Source organism: Mus musculus, chromosome Y, assembly GCF_000001635.26.
Source record: "Mus musculus strain C57BL/6J chromosome Y, GRCm38.p6 C57BL/6J".
NCBI lineage: Eukaryota > Metazoa > Chordata > Mammalia > Rodentia > Muridae > Mus > Mus musculus.
Genome location: NC_000087.7, coordinates 3,793,591 through 3,811,918, shown reverse-complemented (window position 1 = coordinate 3,811,918; position 18,328 = coordinate 3,793,591). Strand labels below are relative to the sequence as shown.

The 18,328-nt window shown below is 41.2% G+C and overlaps 2 pseudogenes; both read left to right on the top strand.

Moving 5' to 3' along the window:
* Positions 1 to 7,048, top strand: part of Gm28649 — a 48,404-nt pseudogene extending 41,356 nt beyond the window's left edge.
* Gm2325 (predicted gene 2325) lies at positions 7,139 to 7,995 on the top strand (annotated as a pseudogene).
* The last annotated feature ends 10,333 nt before the right edge of the window (positions 7,996 to 18,328 follow it).

Below are 18,328 nucleotides of genomic sequence, written 5' to 3'. Positions count from 1 at the left end.
GAGGAACCGCCAGAATGATTTCCAGAGTGGTTGTACAAGCTTGCAATCCCACCAGCAATGGAGGAGTTTTCCTCTTTCTCCACATCCTTGCCAGCACCTGCTCTCACCTGAATTTTTGATCTTAGCCATTTTGACTGAGGTGGTGGTATCTCAGGGTTGTTTTGATTTGCATTTCCCTGAAGATTAAGGATGTTTCAGGTGCTTCTCAGCCCTTTGGTATTCCTCAGTTGAGAATTCTTTGTTTAGCTATGTACCCCATATTTCAATGGGGTTATTCAAATTTCTGGAGTCCAGCTTCTTGAGCTCTTTGTATATATTGGATATTAGTTCCCTATCAGATTTAGGTAAAATCTGATAAAAATTGGTAAAAATCCTTTCCCAATCTGTTGATGGCCCTTTTGTCTTATTGACAGTATGTTTTGCATTACAGAAGCTTTGCAATTTTATGAGGTCCCATTTGTTGATTCTTGATCTTACAACACAAGCCATTGATGTTCTGTTCAGTAATGTTTCCCCTGTGGCCATATCTTCAAGACTTTCCCCCACTTTCTCCTCTATAAATTTGAGTGTCTCTGGTTTTATGTGGAGTTCTTTGATCCACTTAGACTTCAGCTTTGTACAAAGAGATAAGAATGGATCAATTCGCATTTGTCTACGTGATAACTGCCTGTTGTACCAGCACCATTTGTTGAAAATGCTGTCATTTTTTTTTCCACTGCATGGTTTTAGCTCCCTTGTCAAAGATCAAGTGACCATAGGTGTGTGAGTTCATTTCTGGGTCTTGAATTCTATTCCATTGATCTACTTGTCTCGCGCTGTACCAGTTCCATGCAGTTGTTATCACAATTGCTCTGTAGTACAGCTTAATGTTAGGCATGGTGATTCCACCAGAGGTTTTTTTATTGTTGAGAATAGTTTTTGCAATCTTAGGTTTTTTGTTATTCCAGATGAATTTGCAAATTGCCCTTTCTAACTGTATGAAGAATTGAGTTGGAATTTTGATGGGGATTGCATTGAATCTGTAGATTGCTTTTGGCAGGATAGCCATTTTGACTATATTAGTCCTGCCAAACCATGAGTACTGGAGATCTTTCCATCTTCTGAGATCTTCTTCAATTTCTTTCTTCAGAGACTTGAAGTTCTTATCATACAGATCTTTCACTTCCTTAGTTAGACTCACACCAAGGTATTTTATGTTATTTGTGACTATAGTGAAGGGTCTTGTTTCCCTAATTTCTCTCTCATCCTGACAATCCTTTGTGTAGAGAAAGGCCAGTGATATGTTTGAGTTAATTTCATATCCAGCTACTGCACTGAAGCTGTTTATCAGGTTTAGGAGTTCTCTGATAGAATTTTGGGGGTCACTTATATATACTATCATATCATCTGCACCTCACACAATAATAGTGGGAGACTTCAACACCCCACTCTCACCAATGGAGAGATCCTGGAAACAGAAACTAAACAGTTACACATGGGAAACTAACAGAAGTTATGAACCAAATGGATTTAGCAGATATCTACAAAACATTTTATCCTAAAACAAAAGGATATACTTTCTTCTTAGTACCTCATGGTACCTCCGCCAAAATTGACCATATAATCGATCACAAAACAGGCCTCAACAGATACAAAATTATTAAAATTATCCCATGCATCCTATCAGATCACCATGAACTAAGGCTGATCTTCAATAACAGCATAAATAATAGAAAGGCAACATTTACGTGGAAACTGAACAACACTCTACTCAATGATACCTTGGTCAAGGAAGAAATAAAAAAAGATATTAAAGACTTTTTAGAGTTTAATGAAAATGAAGCCACAACATACCCAAACTTATGGGACACAATGAAGGCAGTCCTAAGAGGAAAACTCATAGCCCTGAGTGCCTCCAAAAAGAAACTAGAGAGAGCATACACTAGCAGCCTGAGCATACACAGCACACCTAGAAGCTCTAGAATGAAAGGAAGCAAATTTACCCAAGAAGAGTAGAAGACTGGAAATAATCAATCTTAGGGCTGAAACCAACCAAGTGGAAACAAAAAGAACTATTCAAATAATCAACGAAATCAGGAGCTGGTTCTTTGAGAAAAATCAACAAGATAGATAAACCTTTAGCCAGACGAACTGGAGGGCACAGGGACAGTATCCTAATTTACAAAATCAAAAAAGGAAAAGGAGACATAACAACTGAACCTGAGGAAATCCAAAACATCATCAGACCCTACTACAAAAGGCTATACTCAACAAAACTGGAAAACCTAGATGAAATGGACAGTTTCCTAGACAGATACCTGGTTTTTCTTTTTCTAGACAGGGTTGCTCTGTGTAGCTTTGGCTGTCCTGGGACTCACTCTGTAGACCAGGCTGGCCTCAAATGCAGAAATCTGCCTGCCTCTGCCTCCCAATTGCTGAGATTAAAGGCATGCACCGCCACTGCCCAACTCTTAGTTTTGTTCTAATCGAGATGTTGGGCACCTACTTGTTGCAGTAAATAAATCTCCAACCCAAATCAGGCCATGTGAAGAACACACATCTCAGTTATAATACATATAAGCTGCACAGCTAAGTTAAACAGATTTACCACTACTCTATTTCCCAGCTATGAGATCTCTTGCTACTTGTAGCTTCTCTAGGCCATGTGGTTCTGCTGATCTTTCTCAGTCTTCCTCTGACTGCTCTGTCTCTTCATCCCCTCTCCTCCTTCCTTTCTTCTCCTTCTCCAAAACCTCCAGCCCCACGTTTCCCTTCCACAGGCTCTAGCTTTTATTTGACCAGTTAAAATGGGGAGAAACTTCATATGAAGTCACCTGAGTGTGTTATCCACTCTTCCTTGGGGCAACCTATCTTGAGGAAACAGAATTAGCAACAAAATACCAACAGCACCAGGGCAATCCAGAACATGCACCAACTTACATTCCTTTTTATTATTGTTGTTGTTGTTGTTAATTAATTTATTTATCCATTCATTCACTTTATAGTGCAATATCAGCTTCCCTGCTCCTCGAGTGCCCCTCATGAGATTTTCTGCCCATTTCCCCTCCCCTTCTCCTTTCCCAAGGAAAAACCGACCTCTGGGTGCTCCCCAGAGTACCCTCCCACCTGAATCAGATCAAGTCTCTGTAGGACTAGGCACATCTTCTCCTTCTTAAGCCAGACAACTCACACCATTTAGGGGAACAGGAACCACAGATGCGCATCTAGCAGACTGAAAGACAGCCCCTGCTCCAGTTGTTGGGAGACCTGCATGAAGCCTTGACTGCTCATTTGCTAAGTATGCAGGCATTCTATGTCCAGGCCATGCTCACCTATTGTTTTTTTGTTTGCCTTTTGGTTTTGTTTGTTTATTTTGTTGTTTGTTTGTTTGTTTGGCATTGGGAACCAACACCCCAAGCCCAGGGTCTACATGAATTGACTCTGTTGGTCTTCCTGTTGGGGTCCCTGCCCTCTAAGGGTCCCTCAGCCCTTCCACCAATTTTTCCACACTTCCCAAACTCCATCTAATGTTTGGCTATGGGTCCCCTACATCTGTTCCAGTGAGCCCTTAGGATTAACCTCCAGGGGAGAGTTTTGCTAGGTTCCTATCTGCAAATGTAACAGATAATCATTACTACTCAGGGATTGGTTCTTGTTCATAGGATAGATTTCAAGTTGGGCCAGTCATTCTTTGGCAATTCCCTAAGTCTCTATGTATTTGTTTCTACACTTGTTGTCGTTGGGAGGAATTTGGGGTCCAAGCTTTTGTGTGTGGGAAATTGTCCTTTTCCCTCTACTGCCTCTAGTGTCCACTTCTGGGTCCATATTCCCCACTGCTAGGAGTCTCAGCTAGTTGCCCCCATAGACTCCCTGGGGTCTCCACCCATCCCAGGTCATTCCTATATCCTCAAGGTTGCTCACTCCCTCCATACACAGACACACACATACACACAGAGACACCCACAGACACACAGACACACACACCTACAGACACACACACACACACACACACAAAGAGAGAGAGAGAGAGAGAGAGAGAGAGAGAGAGAGAGGGAGGGAGAGAGAGAGAGAGAGAGAGAGAGAGAGAGAGAGAGAGAGGGCACAGATTTGTCTTCTCTCTCCCCTAATCTCATTATGTCTGATCTACCCCTGACCTCCTACACTCCTGTCCCCAGCCCCTCTCCTGACCAGTTCCCTCAGTTCCTCTGCCTCCTATATCTCTCTTGTTTCTTCTCCTGAGGAAGATTCAAACATCCTTACTTGGGCTCACCTTGTTACTTGGCTTCTTTGGGATAGTTGATTATAATGTAGTTATCCTATACTTTATTGCTAATATATACTTATTTTTTAGTTATATAACATGCCTGTGCTATTGAGTCTGGGGGTTACCTCACTCAGGATGATATCTTCTGTGCCTGTGAAACCCCTGATTTCCTTGTTTTTAATAGCTGAGTAGCCTTCAATTGTGTCAATGAGCCACGTTTTCTTCATGTGTTCCTCAGTTGAAGGTTATCTAGGTTGTTTTCAGTTTCTGGTTATTATGAATAAAGCTGCTATGATCATAGTAGAGTACGTGTCCTTTTGGAATGGTGGAACAACTTTTGGGTATATGCCCAGGAGAGAATTATTCCCAATATTTTGAGGAAGTGGCAACTTTATTTCCACAGAGGTTGTACAAGTTGGTACTCTCACCAGCAGTGTAGGTGTGTTTTCCTTACCCTACAAACACAGCCTGTGCTGTTGCTTTGAAAGGCTGATATAAACCCTATCTGCCTCCATTTAAGGACCAGTCCTGTTTCAAAAAGGAGATCACAAGGCACCAGCTCCAGGAACAGGTGATAAAATCCAGGAAGAAGTTCATAAAACCTCCTCCCAAAGGACAGCCTGGGCATAACCACCAGAATTGAAAAATATCTTATCTCAAGCATGGGCCATCTCTGCTTGGCAGCGCTATCTCATTCAGTGGTCTAAATGTTCATGACATTTGAATGCAGACCACTGGATTCACCTGGCACAAGCCAGTCAGAAGCCATCCCGTGTGACTCCTGTAACACCCACCAGTGAAATGTTAGTTTACCTAGTCCTTCTACAAAATTCCACTAACCCATTTAAGAAGGCCTGCATCTAGAGTTGCCATATAAAAGATGGTTGACTCCTGCCTGCTGGTTGTTTCTGCAGGAAACACTCTGTCTTTGCATACCATCTGAGTTTGGGGTCTTCTTTCAGTGATATTCGGACCCTGACACACTGAGTTTTTGATGTTAGCCATTCTGATGAGCGTAAGGGGGAATCTGGGTAGTTTTGATTTGCATTCCCCTGATGACTAAGGTCACTGAACATTTCTTTAAGTGCTTCTCGTCCATTCGAGATTGCTCACCACTTGGGATTTCTCTGTTTAGCTCTGTACCCATTTTTAAATTGGGTTATTTGATTAGTTGGTACCTAACTTCCTGAGTTCTTTATACAATTGGATATTGGCTCTGTCAGATATAGCGTTAGTGAAGATAGTTTCCCAATCTGTAGCATGTAATTTTGTCCTATTAAAGGTGTCCTTAGACTTATTGAAGCTTTTCTGTTCGATGAGGTCCTGTTTATTAAGTGTTGGCTGTAGTGGGTTGGCCTGATTCTACTTGTATTCTAACACCTCTACTGATTCTATAAGAGGTAGTTCCCTCACCCCCACCCCAAGAGCAGACCATCTAGTACTCAAGTGTTACCATTTCTCCCCATTTTAACTGGACAACGGAACACTAGATAGAGCCTATGCTTGGGCAGTGGAATGGAAAGGAGGGATTGGAGGCTCCAAAGAGGCTTGCAGATAGAGAGAGATATGGAAGAGAAGAAGAAGAAGAAGACAGAGTAGGGGGAAGCCCCCATGGAACAGAAACACGTGGTCAGGAGAAACAGCAAATAAAAACAGCAAATAAATAGAGCAGTGGAATAAGCTAGTATAGTCCTAGATCTGCTCAGTCTAAGCATATGGTTTACAATGAAAGTATCTAGATTGTGTGTCTTGTATGCAATCTTAGTAGGATGACAAAGGTCTGTAACAAATTGGCACACTAAATGTCTGGCTTAGAACTGAGCTAACCTGAGATAAAAGCCTCCCACACTCCTGAATATAAACAACTAGGGTTGTGCTCTAAAGCTGCAGACGGTGGAAATAAAGTGTGGAGTGGGTCTAAGAGGTGTACAGAGAGATAACTGTGAGGCTCCCTCCCCACTGCCTATGCTCCAATAGGAGGCAGGACCAAGACATGAGGTGGTGCCAATGCCACAAACACAGTCTGGGGTTGCCTGGGGCTGAGAGAAAGACCAGGGACACTGGGGCCGGCTGCCTGAGATGCAGCCTTCACAGCTGAGGATCAACAGCTGTAAAATATGCAGCTAAATTTCCAATCCTTCTCACAGGCATAGGGGTCTGATCTGGGCATCTCTGCCCCTAGTCAGGCTTCAGGCTTCTCTTGCTCATTTTCCTTATCCCCAAGTTTGTGTAGGACACTGTGCAGCCAGACCCCTTCTCCCGACTACTTCTTTTCTTGTAGGCTGCCTGAGATCGGTGGTACACAAGCTGCAGGCAGCAGCCCAGACAAAAGACACGCTAAAGCTCAGATGTACAGAAGCCAAGGGTCTTTCAACAGTCAGCCTCTGGCTTAGCATAAAAAGAATCGGAAAGGACTGCAATGTCCTCAATCAAACACCAGAGGGAGGCAGACAAAGGAACAAGAAGCTCCAGGTCCAAGAATAAGAATTCCACATTGATAGGGCAGGAAGGAGGGAGTGGGTAAGTGGGTGGAAGAACACCCTCACAGAAGCAGGGGGAGGGAAGATGGGATAGGGGCTTCCAGAAGGGAAACCGGGAAAGGGGTTAACACTTGAAATGAAAATAATGATAAAAAATAAAAGGACGACCACTCGTGCTCTCACCCCGCTACCCCAACAGCGATTCTCTCTTTAGTCATCTGTCTGCCAAAGAGGTGCTAGTCCTTGTCTCAGTACTTGTGGACTGGAGAACTGGCGGAATCGAGAACTGGTGGACTCGCTGACCCGTGGCGGACCGGCGGACTAGCTTACCTGTGGACTGGCTGACTGGCAGAATCCCGGACTCTAGGACAGGCGTCCTCAGCTCAAAGAGGCTGGACTCAGAGTAGTCGCCTTGAGCCTTGCATCTGAGACATTCCAGGTAGTTTGTACAACTGCATCCCAGAAGCTGTGTGTTTTCAGCACCTTCATAAGTGATGGCTGCCATCTGGACGACTATTGTTGGTGATGGAGCTTGTGGAATAAGACATGCTTGCTCATAGTCCTCAGCAAGGACCAGTTTCCAGAAGTTTATGTACCCACAGTGTATGAAAACTACGTGGCAGATATTGAAGTGGATGGAAAGCAGGTAGAGTTGGCTTTATGGGACACAGCTGGACAGGGAGATTATGACTGCCTGAGGCCTCTCTCCTATGCAGACACTGATGTTATACTGATGTGTTTTTCCATTGACAGCACTGATACTTTAGAAAACATCCCAGAAAAATGGACTCCAGAAGTCAAGCATTTCTGTCCAAATGTTACCATCATCCTAGTTGCGAACAGGAAGGATCTTTGGAATGAAGAACACACAAGACAGGAGTTAGTCAAATTGAAGCAGGAGCTGGTAAAACCTAACAAAGGCAGAGATATGGCAAGCAGGATTGGCACTTTCGGGTACATGGTGTGTTCAACAAGAACACCCAGTGATGGAGGGAGAGAGGTTTTGCAGATAGCCAGGAGAGCTCCTCTGCAAGCTAGACGTGAGAAGAATAAGTCTGGGTGCCTCATCGTCTGAATCCTTGGAAGCACAGCTTCTTGCAGTTAATTGCAAGTGCTGGTTATTAATCTTGGTGTCTGCTTACTGGTCTTTTCATTTATCTATAATTTACCTAAGATTGCAAATCAGAAGTCATCTGGCTACCAGTATTTACAGGCCAAGCATGATTATTAATGATGTCCAACCTGTCTGACTAGACAGGGTCCTTCTGACACTGCTTTAACTGCCCTCTCTGTACTCCACCTAACATTAGACGCTAATTGAAAAAATTTCCTTTCTTTTTTTTTTTTTAAGTTTTCTGTTTTATTAGATATTTTCCTTATTTACATTTCAAATTTTATCCCCTTTCCTCATTTTCCTTCTGAAATCCACCCTATCCCATTCCCCATCCCCCACCCTGCTCACCCAACCACCCACTCCCACTTCCTGGCCCTGGCATTCCCCTATACTGGGGCATAGAATCTTCACAGGTCCTCCCATTGATGACCGTCTAGGCCATCCTCTGCTACATATGCAACTGGAGCCATGAGTCCCACCATGAGTACTCTTTGGTTCTTGGTTTAGTCCCTGGGAACTCTTGGGTTACTCGTTAGTTCATATTGTTCTTCCTATGGGACAGAAACCCCTTCAGCTTTTGGGTACTTTCTCTAGCTCCTTCACTGGAGACCCTGTGTTCTGTCCAATGGATGCCTGTGAGCATCTGCCTCTGTATTTGTCAGGCACTGGCAGAGCCTCTCAGGAGACAGCTATATCTGGCTAATGACAGAAAGCACTTGTTGGCATCTGCCTAGTGTCTGGGTTTGGTGGTTGTTTGTGGAATGGATCCCTAGGTGATGCAATCTCTGGATGGTCATTCCTTCAGTCTCTGCTCCAAATTTTGTCTTTGTAACTCCTTTCATGGGTATTTTGTTCCCCCTTCTAAGAAGGATCAAAGTGTCCACACTTTGGTCTTCCTTCTTCTTGAGGTTCATGTGTTCAAAGAATTTCTTAACTTCTTGCTTCTTTCTAGAAAGAGAAACAGTTGGTAAGTTTTGTGAACTGGGCTGTAACTGCTTTATACTCAACATATTCTGCCTATTTTCTGTCAGCTGCAAGAACTCTGGTGAGTCACTACTTTACTTTACTTTACTTTACTTTACTTTACTTTACTTTACTTTACTTTACTTTACTTTACTCTTTACTTTACTTTACTTTACTTTACTTTACTTTACTTTACTTTACTTTACTTTACTTTACTTTACTTTACTTTACTTTACTTCTGAACAGTCTCCACCAGCAGAGCTCTGGGGTGGGCATCCAGTTTTTGAAAACTTGCTCAGCCAGAAATGCCCAAGACCACTGCAGCTGTAGCAGAGTTACACAGTTCTGTAGTCTTTTGTTACTTACCTTATAGTTACTGTGTAATTGTGCCACTTAATGTATGTTACCAAAAAATAAGTATATCTGCCCCAGACTAGATGCAGTTTATTTTTATAATTGGATTTCCTAATACTGCTATTTGTGATCCCCACAGAAACTGTATTGCTGCTTCTTCTCTTTCTGTCTTTCTGTCTTTCTGTCTTTCTTTCTTTCAAGGGCATTTGGAAAAAAAAGTCAGATGGAAAGTTTAGTTTTAAAATTCTCATTTTGTCAATTTCCCTGATAAAATATGGCCACACCTCCCCACTTCAACCGTATATATCATTCCAGTACTCCTTTCCAGACTGGACTAAATAAATAGGAATTTGACCCCTGAAGCATTTATACTTTGGAGGTGGCATAGCCCTTCTAAGGTGGATTTCAGGGTCTAGCTCTAAGTCACAGTGCTCCTTTCTCCGCACTATATCCAAGTTGCCTCCCAGAGGAGCCACCAGTTCTTATGGGTTGCTTTGGGTGGGGCTAGAGGGACCTCTCCTCTCCATCTGACTATACTTCTTTCTGAACCAGTTAATTTCTCCAACTAATAGTATATAGGCAGTTTTCTAGAGAAGAAAATAAAAGACAGCAAAAGATGGCAAACTGCTCTTGGATTGTATGTGATGTTATTTTGAATATTTGCAAAGGGTGGATTTAAAGGAAAATGTGCATTTTGCAAGATATCATTACTACTATCTTAAGTTTCATTTGTATCTTCATTTGCTATGTCTTCACAAAACAACAACAACAACACAGAAAACAGTGCCCTGGGGAAAAACCCAGGAGGCTTGGGAAAGGATTTAAAAGATTTTATACAACAGAATGAGAACAGTGCTAAGGAGTAGAGCGGAGAATATTAATAAATGTTTTAAGTCAGAGTATGGAGACTATTCAGATGGCTGGGAGACAGGAAGAGAAAAGGGCTGTCCTTCTCCAGGACCAGTGACTGGAGATCAGAGGACCGCTTGAGCAGTTACCATGTTTGTCTTGTGTGTGCCTCTCTACTTTCTCTGACTCTAATCAGCTGCTGATCAGCTTGGTTTTGGTTCTGAAGACTCCATGAAGGAGTTGTCTGTCAGGAGTTGCCAGAAGTGGTTGGGAGACTTGCCATAAGGCCGTGGCAAGGAGAGTCCTGGAGGATGCTCCAGACTCTCAGTGGGAAGTCGGATCCAAGAGAGTTCGACTTCATCTGGGGTTAGTGGCAAAGAGACCACTACCAAGTTATTCAGTGTGTCTTCTGTGGTACTCATGGCAGGAGCACACTGGTATTTTATTTTTCATTTCTCTTTTTGTGTGTGGACTAGGACTGACGTTATTTTTGGACAGATTGGGACATGGACCTTCCACCCCTCTTAGCTTTACTTACAACACTGGAAGGAGGTTGAGACTAGAGCTCACAATCTTTCAGTAGATGTAAAGAAAAATAAATAGATTACTTTTTGCTTCTCAGAGTGGCCTACCTTTCATATTGGATAGCCTCCTGATTGTTCATTCTCACTGCCTCTTATATTGGCTGTCAAGAGGCACATTTTTGGCTCTGGCTCTAAGAGGCACACCGACCAGATTCCATATATCATAATGTGGAAAGATCTGGTCACTGGTGCTCCTTTGTGGGTTTGCCCTTTTGTTTCCTTTTCAGGACCAACGGCTATGCCAATCCTCGTTTATGGCAGTAGGGTATATTAGAATGGTTATATTTGCCAGTGGCACAAAAAGGAATAGTCATTGCTTATTCCTCCCTGGTAGCCACATTATTAGGTAAAGGGAGAAAAGGGGTAAAGAGAGATATGGTTACTCCTTATACTGCAGACCAACATAACATTTTGTCTTATGAATCTGAGCAATGGCAGATTGCACAATTAGGATATACAGGGACCTATTCTAATCACTTGCCTAATCACCCCTTATTATATTTCATTATAGGACATCAAGTCATCTTTCCTCTCAGAACTGAGTCAACCTCCATGCCTCCCCCAAGCAGCAATGGTGTTTACTGAAGGCTCAGGTTCAGGGCAGGCTGCTTTGATTATTGATAGCAACAAAGAATCTTTCCCTAGGCAAGAAACTTCTGCTGAGCAAGTGCAATTAAAAACAACAATCATTGCCTTTAAAATACTTAAAAACAAGTCCTTTAACTTATATACAGACTCTCAGTATATTGTCAGATTATTTCCGTATATCGAGACAGCTCCACTGCCATCTAGCCACTCCACAATCTTCGCTCTACTTTCAAAACTACAGGTGTTAACTCAATCTAGAGAGTGTCCTTTTTTTGGTAGGACATGTTCAAGTTTATACAATGCTTCCTGGTCCTACTCATGAGGGTAACTGTATGGTTGATTCTCTGACAAAGGTTGCTCTCTCAATGGAGGCAGTAGAGAATATCATAGTTCTTAGCTCTGAAGCAAAAGATATTGTTTTAAAACAACTGGCCTTTGAGAATGCTGCACCCACTTTTCTATCTCTTCTAAAGACAATTAAAAACATCTGGAAATTTATTTAAAGCATTGAGGTTGCTACTTCATATTTTCAAAGTGTACCCATTACAACAACCTCACAAGGTTAGGGCACTATCCAAAATCGTACTAATCAAGGACAGAAAACATTTAATAAATCAGACTTGGCTCACAAAAGTTATTCAAATAAGAAGCCTGGACTTATCAGCAAACAATGTCCTGGTAAAGCAGGAGGTGCCATAAATTTTAACGTTCCTGGCCCCACTCAAAGCAAAAATCCAACGGGGTGTCATAGTTGTCTGAAAGACTACCACTGGCATAAGGAATGCCAAACTAACTTTCATAAAAATGGTACTGCCTTATCTGGTGCTACTATAATCCTTAATAATACAGAAATTTTATCAAACCAGGGAAACTGTGAGGGACCTACCTCTGGCCCCTCAAACAATAGAGGTAATTCAACAGCCTCAGGTGGCCAAGCCATTTATCAAAGAAAGACTCTCCAACAGCTGCAGGTAGCACAGGACTGTACCTCTTCCACAAAATATTTACTCAAGACTTCTGCTCAAACAGATGTGTTCCTCTTTTAAGTAGTAGAACAGTAACTTTTAAGATCTCTCTCTCTCTCTCTCTCTCTCTCTCTCTCTCTCTCTCTTTAATTGGATAGAATTAATTGGATAGCTCCCAATGGAGGAGCTAGAGAAAGTACCCAAGGATCTGAAGGGATCTGCAACCCTATAGGAAGAACAACAATATGAACTAACCAGTACCCCCAGAGCTCATGTATATGTAGCAGAAGATGGCCTGGTCGGCCATCACTGGGAAGAGAGGCCCCTTGGTCTTGCAAACTTTATATGCCCCAGTACAGGGGAAGGCCAGGGCCAAGAGGAGGGAGTGGGTAGGTAGGGGAGCAGGGAGCGGGGAGGGTATAGGGGACTTTCAGGATAGCATTTGAAATGCAAATGAAGAAAATATCCAATAAAAAAATTAAAAAAATAAATTTTTTTTTTTTTTTGAGGAGGCTGGCAGTTTCAAGACAGGCTTTCTCTGTATAGCACTGGCTGTCCTGGAACTCACTCTGTAGACCAGGCTAGCCTTGAACTCAGAAATCTGCCTGCCTCTGCTTCCCAAGTGCTGGGATTAAAGGCATGTGCCACCACTGCCTCTACAACTTTTAAGATCTTAAAAGAAATTTTCCTTACACCAGAAATCTTTGTACAACCAAAGATTGTTGTGCTAATGACAATAGCCATTTTTCCTTTAAATATGAAGGACAATCCCCCTTTTAAAAAACGTGTAACTGTTTTACAGCTATTTTACAATTTTAGCCCCGACTTTCAGAATTACAAGTCTTGCTTCTATTTAGAAATTACCTTCTCTCTATTGGACACGTTCAAGTTCATTCTATGCTTCCTGGTCCTATAAGAGGAGTTAAGGATTAATTTAATTTCTTAACAAAAGCTTGTTGCTTTTCCTGAGAAGGTACCTTAGCATGATCTTACATTACAAATCACCATTGAGCTCAGAGAAATTGCTCCTGCATTCCTGCAGAGCTGTCAGCTAAGCTTGAAAATTAACCCCTGATGAGCCTATATCATTGTGATTTAAAGCAGACAAAAGTTACATATGTCCTGTCTTTTGGAAAGTTAGCCTTTACTCCTCTTTTTTTTTTAATATTTTTTTATTACGTATTTTCCTCAAATACATTTCCAATGCTATCCCAAAAGTCCCCCATACCCCCCCACCCCACTCCCCTACCCACCCATTCCCACTTTTTGGCCCTGGCGTTCCCCTGTACTGGGGCATATAAAGTTTGCGTGTCCAATGTAGCCTTTACTCCTGTAGGTATGTACACTTAATTCTCATTGCTATTTATGTCTTTTACTAACTTGGGAAAACTTTTACTGTATCAAAGATATGATACAGTATTTGTTTCAATAGTTTATAATACCAAGGGCTTAAAAATCAGGCAATGCCCTTGCCTAAACTTAAAAAGCCCTTAAAAATTGGTGTTTGACTGACTCTTAGTTTCTCACTGACATCCCCTATAATTCACAAGGTCATACTATTGTACAGTGAGCTCATCAGAACTTAAAAGATATAGACATCTAAATTACAAAGTAAAATTATAATTTATCATCTCCTTATGACACTTTATAGAATAAATAAGTATATATTTTCAAATTTCCTAACCTCAAGAAAATAAAGACATACTAACTGAATAATAAAAAGATTGGATGTTTTTCCCGGAGAAGCTCTGTTTATATATTTACAGGAACCTGTAGATTGCCTGACCAGCTGACTGTGCCAGTCCTTCTCCATGGACAGAGACTTCTACACTTGCCCCTTCCTTCAAGTCTACTTCAGAGCATTTCCTTCAAGCCTACTTCAGAGGTTGAACTAAAATTTTCCTATCTGAAATCTATCATCATTTGCAGACTCTCCACCATGCCAGAGACCCCAGCAAAAGAAGACACTGAAGGCTGGGCAGTGGTGTTGCACACTTTTAATCCCAGAACATGGAAGGTAGAGGCAGGCCGATTTCTGAGTTCAAGGCTAGCCTGTTCTACAAAGTGAGTTCCAGACAGCCAGAGCTATACAGAGAAACACTGTCTCAAAAAAAACCCCAAAAAATAAAAAATAAAAAGAAGACACCAAAGATGTGTGTCCTGGTTGCATCTGATTGGACTATAAACGCTATACCCACAGATAAAGGGGATATAAAATTGTTAAATATAAATCTATACGTATCATTTCCTACCAGAATGCTATTTGACCAATTATATAACTTCACCATGTGTCTTAACGCTTTTTCTCATTGTATCCTAGCTACCTTATGCTTTGTCAGCAATTACTTTCTCAGTCCTGATGTAATGCTTTTGTTTTGTTTGCCTTGGTACAGACTGTTAATTCTCTTTGATGACCTAAGAGATTTGCCTAAGCTGAAGTTATCTTAGACATTACAACCTTAATTTCTATCTTGTGGTCAGTTGCAGCTTCTGCTGCCTCTCTAGTCCAACAGGTACATACTGCTAATCATGTTTATTCCTTGACAAAAAATACTTCTTTAGCACTGTTTACTCAGGATAGAATTGATAGGGGTTTGACAGATAGAAAATGCTTGCCATCCTTTACATAGGAACTCAGGTTCATAATTTAAAAACCCATTTAACTATCTCATGTCATGCCAATTTTAAATGGATTTGTATCACCCGTCTGCCCTACTATAGGTCAGAAATGTTCTGGGAACAGAACAGATACAAGCACATCTTCATGGTGTGTGGAACATTTCACAGCTTGCTCTTGATATGGATACTTTACATTCCCAGATCAGTGCCATCAGTCACTCCAGACTGAAGAGTTCTTCAGTAGCAGAATTGGCTAATTGTTTTTCAAATTCAATCATAAACTTTGTTAAAAATAATTCTTTATGGAATTTTCTTATAACTTTGGGAATTATTATAGGATTGGTTATTCTGCTTCTGTTTCTTCTTCCAGTCATCTTCAAGCGCTTAGGATATGCTGCTCAAAGGGAGATATATACGCTTCATTTATGTTATTCGAAGGAAAAAGATGTCAGGAGCCATAATGGGACAAGCTAATAACCAACAGGTGATCATCCTGAAGTGGCCTGCCTCGGAATATAATATAATCTGTGACAGGTGAGCCCTCATTAAGCAAGGCTGTGAGGGACTCATTTTAGGAAAGGTTCCTGCTATTAATATGATTTTCCTGTTATTATTGTACATATATAACAATCACTAAGTAATAGCACACACATCCACGAATATGTACTATATTGTAGTAATGCTACATAGACTCAAGTCTTAATGATGATCCTATAAGAATTCCTAAAATTATATCTGTGATTATTAAACTTTTTAAATTAATGGTACTGCTAGTAAGTCCTTTTCTGGTAATCAAAGCTGCAATGAGAACTCTGTCAGTCTCCCAAGGGTCACCAGTTAATTGCTCTTAGATGGTAACCAGACCTTCTCCTACTCAGAGCACATTCTAAGAGTTTGTAAAACAATTAACCAAAGGTCATTAAAAGGGAACTAATGATTTATTAGAGGTGTTAGGACAGAAGAAAAAGTATTGACTGTGTTTATCTGTTGGGGCCTGCCTACGGCTCTCATGTCTGGGTTTGAGCCTGGGATGCATCTTGGAACTGAAAGAAAGGAGAGAATCTAGGTGGGTAGAGAGAGAAATGGAGTCAAGACTGTATTCTGATCAAGACTCAAATGTTTAATGATAATCTGTACTTTATAAAGAGGGAAGCCCATCCTTAGTCACGCCAAGGTTCTTGTGAAGTTGTCAGAATTGGCTTTTAGCAGGGAAATCACCATTCAGTGTTAACTCCGGAAGATCTTGGAGAAAGAGTTCAGCCTCAGGCAGGTAGCAGGTAGTGGCACATCAAAGGAGAGGGATGAGAAGCAGCACAGCAGGTGGCTCTGCCCCAGTGGCAGATGGTCTGAGCCAGCCTGGCTAGGCTGGAAGGAAGTTACATTTATCTATACAAAACTTCACTAATAATTTAGGGTTTTACACCTTCAGTGAACCTGTGCAGCTGAGACAGGTGGTGGATGTTTAGCTAATTACTCCTGATCGATATGCATTATGCATGTAAAGCTTCTCTGTTGTAAACGTCTATTTCAATTTGTGATTTGATTTTCTGTGTGAATTTGTCATGAACTTTGTAACCTGTGACCATATGTTCTGAAAGATGTACAAGTATGGAGGACAAAGAGATGAGAAAGATCAATAGATGAGACTTTTTTTTGTTGTTGTTGCCTTTCCCCACTTAGGCTAGAATCTTTTCCTTTTCCTCACTAAGAGAATTTTTCCTTTTCCCTACTTAGGGTCTTTTCACATTTCCCCTTAGGTAGCTTTTATAGGGTACTTTTACAACTTAGTAATAAATTATATAATCACTTTTCTATGTGTCTTCTCTTCCTGTGACCTCTGACTAGTTAGAGCCCAGCAGTTCAGGCTGAGATAGAACAAAGGCTGTGTTGCTTAATCCTCTGCTGTTAGGCTACAGGTGTGAATCGCCTAAAACAGCAGTCTTTTACCATAAGAAAGAGCAAGAAAGTTTTTAGGGCTTTTTAGGTGTTATCCTCAGCATTTCAGTACAATTAGAGAGCTAGAAAGCCAGGAGACCCTCAGACTTTAAAGCCATCTCCAGAGTCCTACTCTGTGACTCCACCACTACCCTGCCCTGGGGCCCAGAGTCTCCTGGTATGTATCCCATGAGACCAAGTAAGTAGGAAAGAGGCATTGCCATTTCCCTATCCAGAAATGTGTGTTGGTAGTACACACTTGCCATTAGTTGGCTAAGTAGAACTTCACTATACTTCTCAAGCCATTGTGATTTCCTATCTGAAATCTATTATGTGAATCATTTATTGGAATCAGATGTTACAGTTGAAAGAATGCTAAGGAGAGATATGCCCTGGTATGGTAACCATAACTAGACTTGAAAGAAAATCAGTACTGGAGATGCTCCCTACCTGGGTATTAACCTGTAACTTAGGGCATGGAACAGGAAGTCAGAACAGTTTTCAATCAGAGATCTGAAAAGAATAGCTATGTTAAAGGAGAAACTCATATTCCCACAGCTTCTTATAGAGGAGCCCACACACATTTAAAATTAGGACTCTTGTTTGAAACTTTGGTTTCTGCTCTAGGTTAGCGACACAGCTATTGAGAGTGTCATGATGTACTGAAGAAGAAAGGTATAGAGAGGAAGGTTTTTCAGTGGACATTATAATGAAAAGATCATGTGTAGCTTCCTGAAATTCTTCTCAAAATTTTGCCCACATACTTGAAGAAAGGGGGTAAGATATGTGGCTGTGAAAAATTGTGGGGAAAGAAGTATAGCAGTTCTTAAAAGAAGTAAGAAACTATAAGCTATAGACCTGAGTTCATAGCAGGGCATAAACATCTGTATTTTGTTATTTGTGAATATTTCTAAAGTTGTCTTATTTATTTGTCTATAATTAAACCCTTGAAGGGTATATATGTCTCACAGTCCACAGCTCAAGTTGAGGAGAGCCCCAGTCCTTGTTAAAGGAAATGAAAAGAGCCTGAATCTTTGAGGTTTGTAATACAAACTATAAGAATGCGTTGGAAGATAGTAAAATGAGATGGAATGTATTCTCTGAGTACATAAACACCCTGAAGCCACAGGTCTTTTAGGCAGGTACCTGCAGAAAGGTTTAGGGAGGTAATTAATACTAGGGAAGTGTATTGCTGCCCAGATCAGGGCAAAGAGTGGTTTCTTTCATGTGTTTTTTCCCCAACTATTTAAGATGTATACAGTAAGTATACATACAGCCTGACATCTCCAGCTAGATTGTTTACACCTTAGGAGCTGTATCTCTGATTTTCTAGCCCCAAGTAACACTTTGTCTATTGACTAGTATATCAACTTGAATTTTATAATGTTATTCTCTCATATGAGATCATTATTAGCATTATTATATAAGGTTAAACAATTTACCTTACATGATATAAAACCATTCTACCAGACCTCTGTTTATATTGCAAGCAAAGGTTCCTGACTCACTTCAGAAATGGGACATTGCTGATTGACTGGACTATATTGGATCTTATGACTAATCTTGTCTGGTCATGTATCCCCATGGGGGTGAGGACATGGGCCTTGGACTGTGACTTGTACAAATAGGAAAGA